Genomic DNA, 22,598 nt, shown 5'->3' on the forward strand with positions numbered 1-22,598 from the left:
AGAAATGATCGTGTTGTAGAATCAACACGAGCATTATAGCAACCTCCTAGAGTGATTTGATTCCAAACATTGCCATTAGTTTTTCGATGTTGTCTGAAAACACATCCAGTCTGTGTAACCCCTTGACTCAACATAATGGTCACTTTTCTATATAATAATTAACATACAGATGATTAAAGTGGTTATTGAGTGTTTTATAATAGTACAAAGAAAGTAGATTAATTCGTACCAGCACAGTGCTTGTAGCAAAGAATCTGAACTGTGATGCTGTAGATTTTTTCTTTTCTTCATAGTTCATTATTTCTATGAATGCATCCATTGCATTGGTGGTTATATAAATGCAAGGACAGTAGCTTTTAAAGATCACCTTGAACGATTCTGTGTGAGTAGACTTGTAGCTTTCAAAGATCATCTGTGACACTAGTTGATACGTAAACCTCTCTCAGAAGATATTGAGATTCAGTGTAATGAAGTTATCAGTTGTTGACAATTCGGTTTGCTCCACATTTTCTTCTTTTGATCCAAGTGGTGTAACTTTCATTCAAATTTTAAAAAGAATAATTATAATTAAGTCTTTAAGAACGCGGGTTTTTTAATTTGACTTAAAATAATTGTAACTATAATTAAATACCTTCTTGAGCCAACTCAACCACTGTATAAACAACTTTATCAATATCTGCGCATGAGACATTGTTTTCTTGACCTGCATCAGCCACTAATTCACCAACACCAACATGTGCATCAGCCACCACTGGATCAACTACTCTATTAACAACTTTATCAACTTTATCAATAATAGCATAAGCGTTTTATGAGTGTTTTAATTATACTTATAATTAATATAGCCTAAATACCTTTTTGAGCAGCCACTGGATCACCTACAGCAACATCTAAATCAACTGAATCTATTGTTGTAGCTGTATAAGTATTGGGATCTTTCAACTTAAACAAAAATAGCTTTGAAATGGGAAAGAGAAACTTGAAAGAAGAAAATATAATTTTTTCTCACATAAATTAAAGAGTGAGTTGTTTTTTATGGTGCCATTCTTGTGTTTGAGGGACCACATTATTAGTGAATCTGTCTTCCAATTCACAATATCAAGCAAAGATCTTGTAATTAGATAGATGTCTGTCCTTTCCTTCACGGACCAACTCGTTGATCTCTGAGCAAATTTTATCAAATTTTTTCAACTTTTTATCCATTGCCTTATTCCAAGACTGTAAAAAGAAAATATATTTATTATTAATTTAAAAACATTTTCAAAAACATTGCCTTATTCCAAGAGTGTAAGCAGATATCCCAGACAGTTGTAATGGAGTTAAATAATAGTCAACCAGCTCCTGGGTGAGTGTTCCCAATGACATTTGCAAACTTAAAGGTGAATAAATGTCATCATCATCATTATCCGAATCTTCTTCAACTGTTTGATCGGCATTATCTGTTTAAGATGCACTTTGACCATCAGTTTTTTATTATATATAATGTTGTTATATAAATGTTGCATTAGATGAAATACATACAGAGATAAAAGATGAGAAGTTTTTAGAAGAAAATAACAAGTTTCTTACCATGTTCTTGTTTCTCCGCAGCTGCAGTGTTTACTTCAACTCCAGGCTTACTGGCAGATGCATCACCATATGTACCACCAAATGCAGTCTCATTAAGCACCTTCCCATCAGCACTTTACACTGTGTTCCCGAGTTCAATTAAGAAGAGAAAGGAATGGAATGGAAAGTTTTCCTTTCCTTTCTTTTCTTTAATTTCACCATTCTCTTTTCCTTTCCTTTCTTTCCACTTTCTTTCCAAATTGGAAGGAAAACTTTTCCTTCTATTTTCTTCTTTCTTTCTCACCTTTTCTTTTCCTTTCTCCTCTTAAATGAATCTCTGGAACACAAGTTATTCTGATTTTCCTTTCCTTTATTTCCAAAAAAAACTTAGGAACACAACACACTTTTTATTTTCTTTCCTTTCTTTTCCTTTCCTCTCTTAAATGAGACTTGGGAACACTGCCTAACTATCACAGGAGCAGTAGCAGCAATACCCGCAACAGCAATCTCATCATGTCCTTTCCTGGCAGTACTAACTGTCACGCAGCAGTAGCAGCAACAGCCTCATCTATCCCCTTCCCGTCAACATTAAATGTCACAGCAGCAACAACAACCTTAGTAGCATCTGCAACACGAACTGTAACATATACCTCATCTTCACCATTTCCATCATCTTCTTCTAAGGGAGGACCATTATTATACAAGTATTTGTCCATCTTATTAAGAGTAGTTGTTGTTATGTAGTTGACTACACGCGTTGTGACGGGAGTCCCAAATGGACCATATGTTATCTGTTATTCATGCGTGTAAAGCATCACAAGGAAGGTGATCGGATCGTTATATTGACCGTTGATATCTCTCTAGTCTTCCTTTGTCATTTTCAATTTTTCAATAACATAGTTGCATCAGTCCATATTTTCAATATCCGAGGTTGTATCAATTGCGTTGATGAATCGTTGATTGATTGTTGTTGACTTTGTCATAAATCCTATACAGGTGTTGAACAACACAAGGAAATTAATCTTAAACAGGTCACCAACTCCTTGATCCACGACTAGTTTCACTCTCACATGCTTTAGACTTATTCTTGGAGACGGGAATTGATTTTTAAACAAATCTGTAGTAACATCACCACCCCCCAAATCTTGGTCTACTCTTGTCTAAAACTGGAATCTTACCCATTGGTATCCCCAACACTTCATGTACTGTTTATGGTGTTATCTTAATAACACCGCTTCCAATGTTCAATACATTTAAATAGTTAATATAGTTCATGAGCAACCAATATCCCAAATTTGTTGGAGTTTGGGTTACTTGAAGTCTTAACATTGACCCGAAACCCTTTTCTTTTACACAAGTTTTTTGGGCAGGGTCATTGCCTTCACTGCGTCAACAATATTATAAGGTGCACAACTATTTTTCAATTTTTTTTGTCTACAAATTCAACAAAAGGTTTTCTTGATGTCATCTCGGCTGGCCTCTTTTCTTTAATAGCTTTCTTTTTCGGACATTGAAAGTCCGGGTCAGAGGTGTTGTCTTCCACCTCTTTTCGCTTTGACAACAACCTGTTAATTTTTGTTTCAAGGTCTGAATCAGAGTCTGCTTCCACAACATGTTTTTTTTTCACCTTTTTCACCACCAGAGAAACGTTTTTAGTCTTCCTTTTATTTGTATTTTCATCTCTTTTCTCGTTTAGACGCTTAGCTTTACCAGTCTTTTTTTTTTCGACAAATGAATCACATACATACAATAAAACATGGGGGTAGGGGATAACAACACGAATCACAAGTAAACAGAAAACATATCATACAATAAACTGAAAACGCTTATCAAACAACACATTGATAAATCTCATACCAGAGCCATAACACGCTTAGCAGACGCTTATAACATGCTTTAATATTACACATATATTTTAAAAAAAATAAATATATGTATTAAAACAACAACGCGCTTATAAAACGCTTTACATTATGGTAGCTTTACATAAGATGCTTTTAAAAAATGCTTTGCGAAACTCAATTTATGATGCTTAAATTCACAACGGTTACATTTTAAGAATAATTAAACCTAAAACGCTAAAATAATCATAAATTAACACATTTTCCATCTTTATTTTGAGACCTATCGTGCTTGCTTCGACCTTGGTTCCGTTCCAGAAGTAGATGGGTTAGGGTTCTTCATTTTCTCCTTATGCTTGTGCTTGTGCTTCGACCTTGTTCTTCACACTAGAAACGAATCGTCGACGGTTTTAAGGGATATTGATTTACTTGCGAGGTTCAGTTGAATTTTGGGAATAATTATCGTCGTTAGGGGGTAATTATTTGACGATCATACCCTTTTAAAAGAAGCTGAGGCGCGCGCTTTTAAATATTAGTGGGTGGTGGTGGGTTCAGGTGGTCATGATGATGGTGGACTGTGACAGGGGTGTGGTGGTTCGTGGTGGCTGATGTGTGGTGGTGGGTGGTGGTGGTGGCGGAGGTGTGGTGGTTCGTGGTGGCAGATGTGTGATGGTTCATGGTGGCGGATGTGTGGTGGTTGTGGGTATTGGGTGGTGGTGGAGGAGGTATTATTGTAACATCTATTTTGTTATTCACTCACACTAACATTTTCAAAAAGATAATAAAATGTATTCTTGTGACAAAATCGTGAAGAACATGGTGAAAGCAAGGATGTCTCTTGAAAAGGCAGAGTACGGGTGACGTTTGTTTCTCTCTTCTTTTGTTTCATGGGATGTATTATAATGGTGCTTTTTGTATGAAATTTTTAATGAATGGTAATTATGGAGTATCTTAAAACAAATTAATCGTAAAAACAAAAAACATTTTGTTAAAAACGCATGTGATACGCTTATCCAAATCGTAAACAAAAATTTATTAAATCTAAAAATTTAACAAAAAAAACTTTGTAAACGATTAGGTTAAAATATGTTATATATTTGTTCACTCTAAAGAGCACCTACAAAAAACTGCTGGTTACAATAAGTGAGGGTTCTAGAAGACATATTATGGCGTTGGACACTGATGCTGGGATTGTCGACCAGAATTTTATTTTCAAACCCAGCAGTTGTGTACATTGATACAATAGTTTGTTCGCCTAGTTAGATGTCAATAATGTACATTGATACATGATATCACAATTCTTTACTTTTTACTTATTAATTCAAACTAAAGAAATATTGGTTGTTTTTAATACTATTACTACTTATACAGGCTGGTTTGTTGAATTCATTTCATCTTCTGGCTATTTTGGTCAATTGGTTTTAAGTTCAATAGAAGGGTAGGTCTATTTCATTTGGTTAAGTTTAAACAGACATTAACTAAATACACACATTCAAACATCAAGTGTAATGCTGAAACCAAATAAGCAACAAATATAAAATACAGCATCATGTTGTCTAGGGGTGTTCATGGTTTGGTTCGAAACCGTGAAACCGCCCAAACCGACCATCGGTGACAGTCATCATTTCTCCGCCTGATGGTTTTGTTTCTTACACAACCTCTATTTGTTTATACTGTTCTTCTACTTCTAATTCAACATACTTTTCAACAGCTTGTTTTCCTACAAAACATTATCAACTCATTTTATAAAACGCGGTTAAAGACCTTTTAGCCACACATTTAAGCCGAAGTGTGGCAAATCGCCTAGACCACATATGTGGCTAAAAGGCGTTTTTCACGTAGTGTCTCTTAATTGTAATTTTAATTTTAGGGTAGCGTGATTAAGAAACCCGTTACTTAGCATGTGACCTTGTTTTTTTTCTTTCGGTTAGGCTTTTCTAACCATTAAAAGTGTTTTTTAATTCAAGTTGTTGGTAAAAAAAATATTTAATGATGTTTTATTATGCTACAACTCCATATTTTATTTTAACATCTTAGTAACATAAAGCAAAAACAATGTTGCTGAAACAAAATATCATGAATGCTTGATTTACTCTTAAAATTCTCCTACTTAATTATTCAATGCTATCTTCCTCACTGATCTTGGCACAAGCATAATGTAGATACATAAAAATCATAATGCATTGTCATACTGTACCCTACAACACAACAACACATCGGAACCACACAATTTGACCATTCTTTATCTTGACCAAGACCATTCTTGAGCTTGACTATGACTTTTGACTAATTAAGCCAAATAATAAGTTTCTCACTGGCTTTTTGGCAAAGCAGGTTTTCATATGAAGACGAGTTCTTGTACTTTCAGCACCAATACACGCCTGATTTTGTTAGGCTCGGTTCGCTTACAACCTGAAAAAACAAGTCCAACATAATTATCAACAACTTTTTTTGTTATGTAGTATCACAATAAAAAATTTGGTTGATGTGGCACGTTACAAGAGGGGTGCAATAAGTTAAAAGGCAGGTGTACACAATTGTTTTTTTTTAAATAGTAGGTTTAGTATAACACAGTGTTTTTAGGTCTCTAATAATGAAGCAAATGGAATATAGATGTCTAGCCATCTAAGATAGCTAGATTAGATTCATCTCTCCTAGTGGAAATCCATGTAAGCGACAAAGTGTAAGTTTGTGGTGACTCGATTTTAAATCATGGCAAGCTCACGAATATACTCTTTTGATGATGAAAATATGATTTGAAAGCATGCAGGTTGATGTTGTTGGAATTATGGACCGGTTCGGGTAAGTCAACGCGGCCGACCGGTTTATGACCCGTAAGCGTTACACCTTGTGTAATGGATATAGACCGCTTACGCTAGTTAACCGGTAACGACTAATAAATGAAATGTGGACATTTAATGAGATTGGGCTTCATGTGGGCTTGGTGGCCCGACATGATTAACTAGTTATATAAACTAGTTAATATGTAATTAGGAAAAATTAACTAAGAGATTAAAAAAAAACCCTAGCCAGCATACCTCACCCCTCTATCTCTCTTGGCTCCATCCACCGCCGCCGGTCCGCAGCCGCGGCTAGCTGTCGCAGCCAACCGCAGCCGCAGCCCAGCCGGGCTGCATCGACGCCTCGCTCCATCCACGTTGCCGGTCCACTCGTGCATCACCATCGTCGTTTGTCCATCTCGTTTGGTCACCTAGTGTTGTCCGTTAGCTCTCGGTGTCTCAACCGGTTATTTATTAACCGAGGTAAAATTAAATAATGTCTTGTATGTTATTATTTACTTTGGTTGGTTTTGTCTCGTACTCGTATTGTATGTAACCAGATCCTGTACGGTTCCGTTAATTGGTGATTACTCGTTTTTGTATTCCGTTGCGTATTCATTTATTAACATGATTAATAATTATGCAACCTATTTAATTAAAAAGGGTTTAACTATTAAAGTGTTGACTGATCACCACTGGAACCCAACAATGGTATCAGAGCCTTGGTTACAACATACGAGTCGAATCCGGTCTTTTCACCGGATCTACATCATAAACTTCAAGCTAGTTGAAGTTTTTGATCTTGATATGTTTTTGAGCAATCTTGCTTTGGTCAATTTTTATTTCTTTTATCTGACCAAAATATTGCTCAATTTTATTTTTATTGAATATGTAAATCTGGCCCGACCTTGTGTGATTAGTTGTTTGATTTTGGCCATATGGATGGTTCGAAGTTGTATTTATTTTTCGGTTTTATTTTATGGTTTTTGGCCACCTTGATGGTTCAAAATATTAATAGATAGGGTTTGGTTTTTTATTATATGTATTTTTAATATTGTAATGAAGAAGACTCGAAGGATAACCGAAGACGAGCTCACGGAGTTCTTGAAGTAAGTGGGAGTTAGCAAAGATGACGGGATGCACCAAGAGTCCATCCATGTGGTTGTTTTTGTGTTGTGACCCCTTGACCCGACTGGTCTTGCTAATAGGCTCTAGCAAGACCAATCACCTTTTTGGCCATTTAAGATTTACATATTCTTGTTTGCCATTATGGTTGCTTGCTTGATTATAATAGGTTATAATACCACCAACCTAATACTAAATATATTAAAATAAATTTTTTATCAACCAATAAAGTTTTTGCAAAATTAAAATAAATTTGATTTTCCAAAACCTTATAACTTAATAGTTTAACTATTAACTTAAAATTGGTTAGTCATATCGCGACAAACTTAGTTTTAATAGGTTATTTAAAATTGAGTTTCCTGAGAGATGAAAGGGTTCATCAAGTTGTCCCGATTAACATAGTAAAACTGGACTTTTACTCTATTCGGTAAATTCTATATTAATCCCAATTTTAAAATCAATAGTTAATGTCATCCTACTATATGCCACACTTAAGGCATACTGTGAAATTTCAAGTGTTTGGAGCTACAGCACCACACTTGTTTTCTAGCCCATCCCTTCATGGTGAAAGGGTTTCGTTGACACATCCGGCCCTTTTACACGTGACTGTACAAGGGCGACTATTACTTTACTCTTCTGTTACGTGCTACAGCTGTCTGAACACTAAGGTGGGTATAGATGAGGCTAAACGTATCTACTTAGGAAATTGTTGTCTTAATAGGCCTCATAGCCGAGAGTTGTGCTTTATTCACAATTGGAAATCGTTGTCAGTCTGCCTAACCACTTACTAACGTTGTGTACTACAGCTGCCATTACTAACTAGAAGCCAGATTCTCAAATCCCTATTTTATTAATGTTAATCAGGTCATTAATAATAGGATAATATCATCGAAAATACTAATTAACTTACTTTTGCTTATTTAAACATATGTCGACTGAAAATAACTCATCATTCACCCTCAAGACTATTCTTGAGAAAGAAAAGCTAAATGGCACTAACTTTCTTGAGTGGCACCGCAATTTGAGACTTGTTCTCAAAATGGCTAAGAAGCTCTATGTTCTCGATGGACCGGTTCCATTAGAGCCTGAAAATAATACAGCTGCTGCCAGAAGGGTTCTTGATAAGCATAATGACGACTCCACTGAAGTCGCTTGCATTATGCTAGCCACCATGTCATTTGAGCTTGCTAAAGGATTAGACGATCTTGATGCCTATGAGATGCTTGAGCAACTCAAGGGCATGTTTCAGAAACAAGCCCGTCAAGAACGTTTCGACACCATGAAACAGCTTATCAGCTGCAAGATGGAATATGGATCCCCTATTAGTGCGCATGTCGTGAAGATGAAAGGGTACATCGACCAACTGAAGAAACTTGATTATCCTCTGTCAGATGAAATGGCAGCGGACTTCATCTTGAACTCCCTTCCCAGCTCTTATGACCAGTTCGTAATGAATTTTAACATGAATGCCTGGGTGAAGGCAGTGCCAGAGCTTCATGGTATGCTCAAATTGGCTGAGATGAACATTCCTGCTAAAACCAATCAAGTTTTGATGGTTCGATCTGCTGGTGTCAAAAAGACAAAACCCAAGAACCTGGGCTATAACGGTAAAGGCAAGAAGAAGGTTACTGTTGCTGCCAAGTATGCCAACAAAACTAACAAGAATGTTGCAAAGGCACCACTGCCGCCTCATAAGGAGTGCCAGTGCAACATGATGGGGCACTGGATGCGTAACTGCCCCGAGCATCTAGCTGAGCTAGCAAAGAGGAAAGCCAATGGTGAAGGCTCCTCTAAAGGTATTTCCATATACGTTATTGAAGTTTTACTCTTTCTAGCAACACATGGGTATTTGATACCGGATGTGGTTACCACATCGTTAATGTCTTGAAGAAACCTGAGAACTGGAAGACACTGAAACAAGGCAGCATGGAACTCATCGTTGGTGATGGGAATAGAGTCCGAGTTCTTGCAACTGGCACATATCATTTTGCTTGTCCGTCTGGCCTTATAGTTAATTTGAATAACTGTTTGTTTGCACCTGGTTTGACCAGGAACATTTATTCAGTTTCTTTAGTTTTTGAACAAGGATTTAAGTACGCTTTTAGTGGTATTGCTATTTCTGCCTACTTGAATAATATAATTTATTTAAGGCTAAACCTCGAAATGGTATTTATGAGATTGATGTTCAAATTAACAATAATGTATTTAATCTTTCTAAACGTATCAGATCTGGCATCAATGATACGTTTCTATGGCATTGCCGACTTGGCCACATAATCCAGGCACGAGTTAAAAGACTCCAATCCGAAGGGATTCTTGAATCCACAGGACCAGACTCTTTTGACGACTGTGAGTCTTGTTTAGCTGGCAAACTCGCCAAGGACTCCTTCAATCATAAAAGTGAACGAGCAAGGGACCTTTTAGGACATATACATACTGATGTATGCGGCCCTTTCAAAACTATGTCTAGAAACCATCAAAGATACTTCGTTTCTTTTATTGACGATTATAGTCGATATGCTTACATGTATCTTATGAAACACAAGCATGAAACTTTTGAAAAGTACATAGAGTTTCAAACGTAGTGGAAAACCAACTCGGAAAAACTATTAAAATGCTTCGATCAGATCGAGGTGGAGAGTATCTCAGCTCAGAGTTCATCAATCATCTAAAAAGGTGTGGAATTGTTTCACAGCTCACTCCACCCGGCACACCCCAACATAATGGCGTGAGCGAGAGGATAAACCGAACCTTGCTAAACATGGTCCGATCGATGATGTGTAGACCTAACTTGCCTCACTCCTTTTGGAGCTATGCCCTTATGACCGCCACCAGCATTGTTAATCTGGCTCCAACTAAAAAGGTAAATAAAGCCCCATATGAGATATGGTATGGGCGTAAAACCAATTTGTCTTTCCTTAGAGTATGGGGATGCGATGCATATGTCACCAGTGATTCTGATGACAAACTCGATCCTCACGGTGTAAAAGTTGTTTTCGTCGGATACTACAACCAAAGCGGATATTATTTCTTCCACCCTAATAAAAATTTGATTTCTATCAAAAGGAAAGGCCACTTACTTGAGAAATAAATTCTCGATCAAGGAACTGGGAATAATATTGTTGATCTTGAAGAAATTCGAGAACCACAAAAATCAGCTGAGGAAGTTAGAGCATCTGATCAACAAGGTGTTGTTGCTGATACATCTGACATAAACACGAGCGTTCTCAGAAGTAGTAGGACTCCATACCAAATCCTAGATACCTATGGAATCTGAATGGTCCTGAAGTCCTATTAGTAGCCAAGTCAAATGACGAACCTACTAACTACAAATTTGCTATCTTAGATCCGGAATCTGAGAAATGGCATGAAACCATGAACACCGATATGCAATCTATGTATGACAATCAAGTCTGGAACTTGGTTGAGCTACCCCCCGATGGTCGGGCAGTAGGGAGCAAGTGGACTTTCAAAAGAAAAACCGACATGCATGGAAATGTACAGACCTATAAAGAACGGCTAGTAGCGAAAGGTTTTACTCAAACTCAAGGAGTTGTCTATGATGAAACCTTCTCGCCCGTTGCTATGACTAAGTCAATAAGGATATTACTTGCCATAGCTGCGTATTATGACTACGAGATATGGCATATGGATGTCAAAACTGCTTTTCTTAATGGACACCTTTCAGAAGATGTCTATATGGTTCAGCCTGAAGGTTTTTTCGATCTCAAATATCCTAATAGGGTGTGCAAACTGAATAAGTCCATCTATGGACTCAAACAAGCATCTCGTAGCTGGAATCTACATTTTGATGAGAAAATCAAAGAGTTTGGTTTTATCAAAATTATAGATGAGCCTTGTGTTTACAGAAAGGCTAGTGGGAGCACTATATCATTCCTCATCCTGCTTGTGGATGATATACTGATCGTTGGAAACAACATTCCTATGCTTAAGGAAGTTAAGCACTGGTTGGGATCTTGTTTCGCAATGAAAGATCTTGGTGAAGCTGCTTATATTCTAGGAATCAATATCTACCAAGACAGGTCTAAGCGGCTTCTAGGGCTAAGTCAAAGTACATACACAAACAAGGTCATGACACGCTTCTCAATGGATAACTCCAAGAAAGGAGCTGTTCTCATTGCTAAAGGAACTGTGTTAAGCAAATTTCAATCTCCGAAAATGGACATTGAGACAAAGCACATGCAAGCAATTCCGTATGATTCAACAATTGAATCTATCATGTACGCTGTGGTATGCACTAGAAAAGGACCAAAGATATGTTCCAGAGTGTTCAAGATGTTTCTCGCTCATAATCTACTTGGATGAAAAAATTCATAGACAACCTCGATCTGGTTCCAAGTTTAGGAAAATGATCGACGTAATATGTGATAACACAGGAACTATTGCTCAGGCCGAAAAGCCCAATTATCATCACATGGCCAAGCGCATTTTTTTAGTTCCATTATGTACGGGAAATACTGGAACGAAGTGACATTATAATAAGCAAAGTTGACACAAATCAAAACCTAGCAGACCCGTTCACTAAGCCGATGACTCAGGACAAGCATGACCAACACAGGGATGCTATCAGTCTTAGGTTAGCTAGTAATTTGTTTTGATTTAGTATTTGGATGTATGAACATTTAAACAATTATACTTTTGAGTTTACTTTTGATTTAATGGTTAAATGCAAATATTGAATATTATAACCGTGTTCATTTTAATACGTTTAATCCATGAATATCGTATTCTAAATTATCCGTAGTCGGTCAGACTCGTGGGAGCGATTCTGAATTAAGACTATTCTGACTTTGGACTCAAAGGGTTGACTTCCAAACTCACAGACCTCATTATGAATGACGTTGGATGTAAATTGCATCAAATCATCTTCATGGATCTTAGTCACAATATGCATTTGATATTGGTATGCTCATTTAGTATCCTTAAACCTGATATGCATATTAGAACTTTCGTTTACTGAAGGTATTCTTTGATCAATGTCAACCGCTATCGCGTAACTCCCAGTCATAAAGGCACTGGTTGGGAGTATTATGAAGTTTAGTGGGAGTTGTATGTAATCATGATGGGATTCTGTACTCTTACATGATATGTAACAGTTAGACATCTTGGCGCCTTCGTTGATTGTGTGAGGCCTCACCCAAACTTACCGTGTGTTTGATTGAACCATTTTGACTCATGAATGAAAATGATAATGATTGAACATCATATGAGATTGATCTGATCCATGTCTCATTGTTCAATTGGTGTCTTATGCGGAAAGGATAGATGACAACGATTACTATATTTTCATTATCAGTGTATTCCAAGATCTTTTGGTTAATGAATTTAAAATGTCATAACTTGTTGGGGGCATCCATGTGTAGCTAGAGCACCGCTGGTTGTCAGCGTTGAGAAACTTAACCGAATCCGTCCAAGTGGGAGACTGTTGGAATTATGGACCGGTTCGGGTAAGTCAACGCGGCCGACCGGTTTATGACCCATAAGAGTTACACCTTGGGTAACGGATATAGACCGCTTACGCTAGTTAACCGGTAACGACTAATAAACGAGATGTGGACATTTAATGAGAATGGGCTTAATGTGGGCTTGGTGTCCCGACATGATTAACTAGTTATATAAACTAGTTAATATGTCATTAGGAAAAATTAACTAAGAGATTAAAAAAAAAACCCTTGCCACCATCCCTCACCCCTCTCTCTCTCACTCGGCTCCATCCACCGCCGCCGCAGCAAGCCAGCCGCAGCCGCAGTCAAGCCGTAGCCCAGCCGAGCAGCATCGCCGCCTCGCTCCATCCACGTTGCCGGTCCACTCGTGCACCGCCATTGTCGTTTGTCCATCTCGTTTGGTCACCTAGCGTTGTCTTTTAGCTCTCGGTGTCTCAACCAGTTATTTATTAACCAAGGTAAAATTAATTAATGTCTTGTATATTATTATTTACTTTGGTTGGTTTTGTCTCGTACTCGTATTGCATGTAACCGGATCATGTACGGTTCCGTTAATTGGTGATTACTCGGTTTTGTATTCCGCTGCGTATTCATTTATTAACCTAATAAATAATTATGAAACCTATTTAATTAAACCGTTGACTGATCACCACTGTAACCCAACAGATGTAATATAACACATTCTAAACATTATCGTCACCTTGCTTATTCCCTTGCCCTACTAATATTCACATGCAAGTTAGAAATTTTTTGATCACCCTTCCGCTTTTGAACACCAATAATTTTTCCTATATATTTATTCTAGTTTCAACTTTATAAATTCCATTCACAACTCTACCTTCTTTCTCAAATTACTACCCCACATTCATACTCATCTTTTTTTTCCTAAAACCTCTAACAAACACCATTATCACCTAAAAATTTATCACCTAACTCATTGATGATCTTTTATATTTGCAAGAATCACATCGGGCGTCTAGGTTCCATCAAAATGTCGAAAGTTGTGGTGACAAGCTTGTTACTAAAACGAGTGATCAAAATTTTGTTCATATTTAAATAACCATGGCATGCTTGATAAAGTTCTATCCCTTGTGCGGTTCGCTGGTTTTGGTGGAATAATATATTGTAATTACAGTCTTCTTGATTGTGGGTTAATCACGACTCTGGTGGAAAGATGGTGTTCTGAAACCTAGACATTTCACCTACCGTTAGGTGAAGCAACGGCGAAATTAAAAGATGTTAATATTTTTATGGGGCTTACGGGTTGAAAATAGTGCACCGTGAGCTTGCCATGATTGGAAATGTGAATTCGATCCAGCGATCTCAAATGATTGGTCTCATTTGTGTTTCCACGTGGCAGAATGGTGTGTAAGGGAATAAAGTTTGATCCAACCATCTCACATGGTTGATTTTGGCACCACAAAGTTACATGTTGTCGCTTACATAGATTGTCACTATAAGAGATGAATCCAATCCAACCATCTGAAATATGACTGGACACTTAAATTTCATTTGCCCCGTTGACAGAGACCAAGAAGCCACTTTCTTTATATTAAACCTACAATTTTTTATTTGTTTTAAAAAACCACCACTCTTAGCACAACCCTTTAAAAGTTGTACATTAACGTCTAACCTGAGCTAGGCTTTTTCTGGCTTCCTCTTCCGACACATAACCTTTTGTGGTGTACTTTTGGAGTGGCGGAAACAAAAGTTTAAACAACAGGATGTTTTCCCTGAAAAGGCCCGTGGTGGCAATACAACCAGGGTACATGGACGAAAAGGTAATCCGGATTCTTCATGGTACCTTCTATGGAAATCTTGCATTGTCAGCATATTGCACACTTTGCTATCTTTGTAGGCCTTAGCACCATCAAACTCACCTCACTCAATCATGGCATAACTGGTTGGCGCGTTCAACCCACCTGCTAGCTTTCTCATGTCCCCCAAGTTAGCCTTTTGGTGGAACATTCCCAGCCAATGGTTTGTGTTTCCTAATTTAGACCCGACCATAACATAATCATAAGAATATTTTTTTTTTTCAAAATTTAATGCCAAACACCTTGTGAGTGATAGAATTAAACAGAAAATCAAAACAATATTGATGCATAATGAATAACTTGTAAGAAACTCTTTCCTATTGAGAGAGATGACATGCATATAGCTATTAAAGTAAACGGAAAGCCTGGTGCACAAGGTCAGTAGCGGCCCTGAGAATTCACGTGCCCTGCTGAGGCGGAAAAATTATGCACTTTAGGCTTTAACGAATTAAATAATGTAAACTAATTTTTAAAACAACAATTAAAGTTATACCAATAAACATAAAAAATAAGCAAAATCATGGTATTGATTTACAGAAGGCTACCGTTTAACCATCCACAAATAAAAGTAACTAAAACTCAGTAAATTACTAGGCTGAATGCATGGCTTTACTACAAAAAGTATAAATATATAATATCAGAAAACTTTGAAAATTTTTGTTCCCCTAGAAATATGTGTCCCAACCGGGTGCCCACATTCCCTCCTTGGGGCACCCCTATAGAAGGCTTCCACACATTTTAGGGGTGGTTTGCCCAGTTGGGCTTGATGCAAGAAGTTGTTTTCAAGGCCCGAACATGTGACGTTAAGGTCACATTAATATTAAGTAAATATATAAATACAATAATAGATTCATATACATGGGAGGTTTTAGTCAGAACAAAGTTTTTTGTGATAACCGGAAAACAATTTTATTTTATTTTTTTTACAGTTAGCAAAATATACGAAAATTGTTGAAATGCAATACTTAATAATGGCTAATATGTCACTGCTAAAGAAAAGCAAAAGGTATGAACAAATTTCATTTATTAATCGATCTTATACACATCTACAAATCATGTTAGTTATCTTATACATATATACATAACCTACATAATACATATATTTAGGTGAACGTTAATTCTTAAGAAAAAACACAAACACATGAATTAAGTTTTTATGTACATAACAGAAAATACTATTCATCACAACAGTTTTTCAGTTATTTTGAAATTTTTCGTATTATGAACACATATTTAATCGACGAGGTTGGGAATTTGTAAGAAGTGGTACTTGTTATGGAGACAACAATGAGGAGTCGTTTTTATGGGTAATTCGATTTCTTAAGGCCATCAACCAGCAACTAGGAGAGTAAAAATGTCCAAGATGATTAGTCCCAACACTAATTAGTTCAAATCCTTCTGATGTGCCATAGGCAGATACACCGCGACATGGCACACAAGTGCATCAAGCGGTCGACCCGAACGCCTAAATGTGTCAACAAATTATCGAACACTTTCGAGACTGGAAAGGTCAAGGTGCATAACCGTGTAGTCCTCCTTACCAAATCCAACCGATTTAGCCGCCTTTTCGGCTTTCAAAAAGTTTCTACAAGTCATTGGTATGTGCCTTTTTCCAGTGTTGGCTTAAGCATTCGTTGTGGCTAGACCAAGACCGCGCAACACACCCGTAATAGCCACATTTCCTTTTCATAACGTTTTCTTGCTAGCCGATGCGACATCGTTGACCGATGGAGCCGCGGTTGCTGTATGTGCACGAATTGGTCCTAATAAAGGCTTTGCTCGTTGAGTGATCAACAAATGACTAAAATCAGATATGACGTTGTTTAACAGAAAAGAACTCTCCTTGATCGAAAAATTCAGTTTCCACTTTTAGTTTCATGTTACCGATCAGAATAAAAATACAAAATAGCAAAGCAAAAGCAGTTTAAGTGAAGTTTTGGCGTGAAATTATGCATGTTTTTAGACAAAGATTGCTGATGGGAGAAGAGAAGCTAGCTGTTCGAAGGGCCATGAGTAAGTTTTAAGTGGAAGATCTTTTGTTTCTGGCTACTCGAAATGTAGTGTAATTACAAGATGTCGTTGTGGGTGATACAACACACAACTTTTGGTCGGGGCGAATGGACGATAGGTTGGGGTTTATTGAGAAGCGTGTCCACGTTGATGATTTAATAGCCAATCATAGTTTGTTGTCTAGGTTTTTTTGATAATTTTTCTAACTGAAGTTTTTGAAATAAAATTTAAGAATAATATAGTATTAATGTTCGTGGCATTAAACCGATTCCATCAAAATCAATAATAACCGGAGTTTGGAATAACACTACAAAAATAAATGGTCTCTTCACCGAATATGATATGACTTTAAACGTGTTAACGAAAAGCACAGTCAAAAGTGGCGAGATACTTGTTTCTGGTTGGATAGGTGGACTGGAGATGCTCCCCTTTGCTGTAAATTTCCAGCACTCTTCAACCTTGAGAGAGCCAACGGGTCCATGCGTCACACCCTGACCAAAGGCGGCGGAACATGCCGGGGTGCAACGGATTGCCCAGGAACACAAGACACTATTAAAGTGACAATATTTAAACAACTCATTAATTTCATTCAATCAACAAAAGTACATCTTGTTCATACAAATAACACCAAATATAAGAATTTAAACTGTTCATTCTTCTAATAACTTAAACGATCTCAAATAAGATAGCACCTTCAAACTTCAATCAACCAATAATTAAACCTATAACAATGCATAAAATAATATTTGTCAACTTGAATGTTGATGAGCAGTTTCCTAGTTTTGAGTATATATAATATAAGCGAAATCCACAAACGTATATGATACTATAAAAAGCATCAATCGTGGTATATAAAACATATGTAAATGAGGATCCTTTCTAAACGTTAGCAACCCACATACTCGGATAATGATGCCCTATGATACTTGCACAAGGCAAAGTAGTTAGGGTTTCGTATGATCATACTTATTGCGTTCCACAACAACGTAAAAATAAACACTCGTGCATGTAAAACATATGAAACATATAACACATAATAGAGCAAGTATTCTAAGTATCATACACCCTAAGGTTTGTGGTTTGAAGATAGAGTATTATAAATCGTTCTTGTTTTGGATAAGTATGCATGTTACCCCCAAAGTAAAAAAGTGAAAACGGGGGAAATGTACTTACATGAAATAAGTAACTTGAAGGATAGTTTGCGATAAAACGGGGGATGAGAAAGTTCAACGGGCAAGACCTAGATGGGTCTTGAGTTAGTAGATGGTTTTCAAAGCTTTAAAGTAAAATAACTTGACAAGTAACATAAATAATTAAAGTTTGAAGTCTAAAATGTAAACACATAAGGAATTAAAGTATTTGATTTTTTAAAAGTAAGTTTACTCGAAGTCGGGTCTCGGTATTCTATTTCTTAGTTTTTACTTAACCTTTGTTAAGTAAATATTTGGGTACAATTGCAATATTGCAAAGTTAAAAAGATACTAAGATGAGGCTTTACGAGTGTTCGGATTTGTCAGTTCGAGTCTTGATAATTGGTCAAGCTCGAAGACGAGTGTTGAGTCAAGATTTGACCCAAAACTGATCAGATTGAAGATTGGAATCTTCTCAACCTCCTCAGAAATGACTAAGTATGGAACCGGGCACACCTTAGACTTCCGAGCAAGCTTTTACTTAGCCGGGTATGATATCTTGCCTTCCAGGCAAGGTTATCTTCTAGAAGTCTTCTTTAGTGGATATCCGAGCAGGGTTTGCAAATTAGTGTATTACCGGGCAAGGTTCACTAGTTTATGCGTATCCGGGCAAGGATCACTTTATCAAGCACGTCTGTTCTTCATAGCCAAGTAAAGCTCACTCCCGAGTAAGCCTTGGCTAACCAAGCTCATGAAGCCAAGTGATTGGAAGACCGGGCAAGGTATTCTTTAATAATACAGTGCTCCAAGTAGGCTTGATGTTTTAATGGAATATCTCAAGTAACATCGGGCAAGGTTCAACTCAAGCAAGGAACAGTGCCACCAAGCACACTTTGCTAATCTAATCTCTAGCAAAGGGTTGAAGGGACCATTGAAGAACAAGGTTGCTCGTAAGGGTTTGTCGGGCAAAGTCTGGCAAAGTCAAGAAGATTGAAGTCTACCCGGTGAGTATTTTACTTGGTAAAATAATCTTCAAGTAAAGTCTACCCGGAAACTGATCCCAGGCATACTTGTATGTTACCTAGTTCTGAAGGATGGCAGAGCGCATAGCCTACCCGGAAGACTTGTTTTACACTTAAGATAATTTTGAATATGTAATTTGAATATGTTATACTATTTAGGGATTCTAGAAGGAATGACAGCTGTTAAGGAGGTGTCAGGCCTATAAAAGGAATAATTTAGGGCACGCCTCCTAAGGCAGACAGACTCATTCAATTCAAAAGGAATATTTGAGTGTGACGGCTGTCTTAGAATAATACGGACAAACATTCCCATCAAGAAACCCTAAATCAATTATCCTTTTGTATGATTAACTTTGTATGAATGGAAATCTTTTGAGTGAATCTTGTGTGTGTTAGTTACCCTTGATTATTGAGTGCAACTACCCTGTTTATTATTGATTCCGCCTTTAATAAACAGTAATCTTTCTAATATAGCAACCTGTCATTAACTCCCTTGTCGACACATCTATTTGTGTGAGTTATGACATGATTTGAGTAAGAACCAGCTGAATCGGGGACCTGACAAGTGGTATTAGAGCTTGTTGATGCTATTTTAGTAAGATTCTTGTTGCTAACTGAAGATTTGAAGAAAGCTGACTTAAGCAGACAACTGTTCTATTGAAAAGTGACGTCAGCAGCTCTGTTCTTCATTTTTCTTCCAGATCTACAATCTATTGGTGTTTTCTCTTCATTATTTCAATTAAAGCTTTAATCTTTATTTATAAATCTTGCTCTAATCATATCAGACACATCAGAACTGAACAATCTGTTTTCAGATCTGATTATTTTGAAACTCTGTTTTTACAAAGAAACTGATTATGATTCCTTCAAAAATGTCTGGATATGAGGAACAAGAAGTGTCTACTAACAAGATTCCAAGATTGTATGGACAGGAAAACTTTACTAAGTGGAAAGTACTCTTTGAAGAAGCCATATGTTATGATGATGTGGATATGTGGAATTCAATCAAGAATGGACCACGGGATAACAATGAAGGTGCAAATGCAAATGCAACTGTTGCTGTGCGTGAAAGATTGGGAATGATTGATGACAGGGCCTTAGCTATGATTAAGCTAGGACTGTCTTGGGATATTTTAACCAAGGTGGCACATCATACAACGGCCAAGGCATTGTATGATGCCATCCTTGAGATGTATGAGGGGAATATTGAGCTGAAGAACATAAAGAAACAAAGATTGAAGCAACAACTGGAAAGATTCAAATTCAAATTCTTTCATGTCCCAGATGAATCAAAGTATGGCCAAGACTTTGTTCAGTACAAGCAAAAGTATGAAGCATACCTGGGAAAAGGAAAGGTGTGTGAAAATAAAACCATAAAGAAAGTTGAATTGAAATCAGCTGAAGAGACAAGAAGTGAGAAGAAAACTGAAGTCAAATCAAAGAAACAAGTAACTAAATCAGTAAGAAGAAGTATGTCTCCTAAGAAGCATGAGAGAGCTGTCAAGAAGAACTTTCAACCTTCGAGAATCAGCCCCAAACAAGATACACAATCAATCAAGTCTGATAATTCTCAAGGTTCACCTACCAGCAGAAAGACAAGAAACAAAGGAGTCTTTTCAAGAAAGAAATCAACAGAACTGACAGGTGATGAGAAGTTCTTGTTAAAACATGGACATGAACCAGAAGGATTTCTTTGGAAACCCAAGGATGAGACCAAAGTGGAAAGAATTGCTAATGTAAGAGAAGACTCAGAAAAGAAAGATTATGTAATTCAAGAACATGACAATGCATCAGAAGAATCACAAATCACAATCTCATTTGTAAAAACTCCAAGAGAGAGTGGATATGAAAGAGATAACTCAGACAACCTTGAGTTGACTCATGAAGATCCTGAACCAACAACACTCACTTCTAGTGCAACCACTGAAATTGAAACTGGTGAGTTGCAAGTTGAAATGACTTGCATTTCATCACCTAACTAATCAAACCTTTTCTTTTGTGCAGGAACAGTCCACTCCTCTGAATGATATATGATACATGGATAGTGGATGTTCTAGGCACATGACTTGTGACAGGAGGTCACTATTTAATTATGAAGAAAAGTTTGAAGGTCCTGTGGCATTTGGAAGTGATGAGAATGGAGGAAAGATTGTTTGTAAAGGAATTTTGACAAATGGAAAGGTTTCATTTGATAATGTGTTTTATGTTGAAGGTTTACAATACAATCTGCTAAGCATATCACAAATGTGTGATAAGGGATACAAAGTTGGGTTTGATGACTCACACTGTTTAATCTTAAAACCTGAATTTGTAATCCCACCTGAAATGATTATGATGGCACCTAGAAATGGCAACCTATATGAGCTCAACATGAAGGAAGCTGTTTCAAGGGGTGGTACATGTTTTGTTTCCAAAGACACTGAAAATGAGTCAAAATTATGGCAAAGGAAACTATGTTATGTGAATCTGAAGAATATGAACAAACTTGTTAAGGGTGAACATGTCATTGGCTTACCTACAAGAGAGTTCAAACTGGAAGAACATTGCAGTTCATGTCAAAAGGGCAAACATCACAAGTCAACTCATAAGTCAAAGATCATCAACTCAATTGATCAAGCACTTGAGTTACTTCACATGGATCTTTTTGGTCCTTTGAGTGTGCCAAGTATAGGGAAGAAAAGATATTGTCTTGTGATCATTGATGATTATTCAAGATATACTTGGGTTTATTTCCTGAGTACAAAGAATGAGACTGCAGAGTTGATTAAGGGTTGTGTGACTATGATTGAGAACAAACTGAATAAGAAAGTTAATATGATGAGAAGTGACAATGGCATAGAGTTCAAAAATGGAGTAATGGAAGATTTTTGTACATAAAAAGGAATATTTCAAAAATTTTCAGCTCCTAAAACTCCTAAACAAAATGGTGTTGCAGAAAGAAGAAACATAACACTTATTGAAGCTGCAAGAACCATGATAGCAGATGCAAATCTACCAGTTACATTTTGGGCTGAAGCCATCAATACTGCCTGCTATGTTCATAACAGGGTACTTGTTAACAAAAGGCATAACAAGACACCATATGAAATTTTCAACAATAGAAAGCCTTATATCAATTTTTTCAAGCCCTTTGGATGCAAATGTTTTCTTCTGAACACCAGGGATTACTTGAACAAGTTTCAAACTAAATCCTTGGATTGCTTCTTTGTTGGATATTCTACACACTCAAAAGCCTATAGAGTATATGTGAAAGACCATTTGAGTGTTATTGAATCATCTGACATCATCTTTAATGAGAATCAGTTCAACACAGTTGATGTTGCAGCATGGCTGTTTGATCATGAAAAGTTGATAAGGTCTTTCAAGATTTATCCTGAAGACTTTGATGACTCATTCTACAAGACCAGTGTATTTGAAGAGAAATAGAAGAAAACATTGGACTTAGAAGGGTTATGGAAGAAGGTTGCTAGCAAAGAAAAGGAGTATACATTTATCAAGGGTATCTCAAATGACATTGTTGACCAAGAACAAGATCATGTAGATTTTAATCAAGACAATCAAGAAGTAGAGAATGATCAAGTTCAGACTGAGGAGAACCCAAGCAACCATTCAAATGAAGAAGATGTGACTACTGCAAGATTTCAACATTTGTTTGAAAGCTTGAATATTGGAAACAATGAACATTGAAGAAGCACCAGAGTTTCATGATGCTGAAACAGATTTGATCATTGAAGAACCAGAAATCAATGAATCAAATCTTGACACAACTGTGTCTGTTGATATGATAGTTCAAGCTCCCTATGTAGAAACGAATCATCCCTCTGAAAACATCATTGGATATATAAATGAAAGAATTACAA

The 22,598-nt window shown here is 36.9% G+C and overlaps 1 pseudogene; it reads right to left on the minus strand.

Annotated features, from left to right (window-relative positions):
• Positions 1-442: 442 nt before the first annotated feature.
• Positions 443-16,172, minus strand: LOC143619461 (protochlorophyllide reductase-like; annotated as a pseudogene).
• Positions 16,173-22,598: the final 6,426 nt, after the last annotated feature.

This window comes from Bidens hawaiensis, unplaced genomic scaffold (assembly GCF_021521415.1).
Source record: "Bidens hawaiensis isolate Kalapana, Puna unplaced genomic scaffold, B.hawaiensis_p1.1 tig00002442_1, whole genome shotgun sequence".
NCBI lineage: Eukaryota > Viridiplantae > Streptophyta > Magnoliopsida > Asterales > Asteraceae > Bidens > Bidens hawaiensis.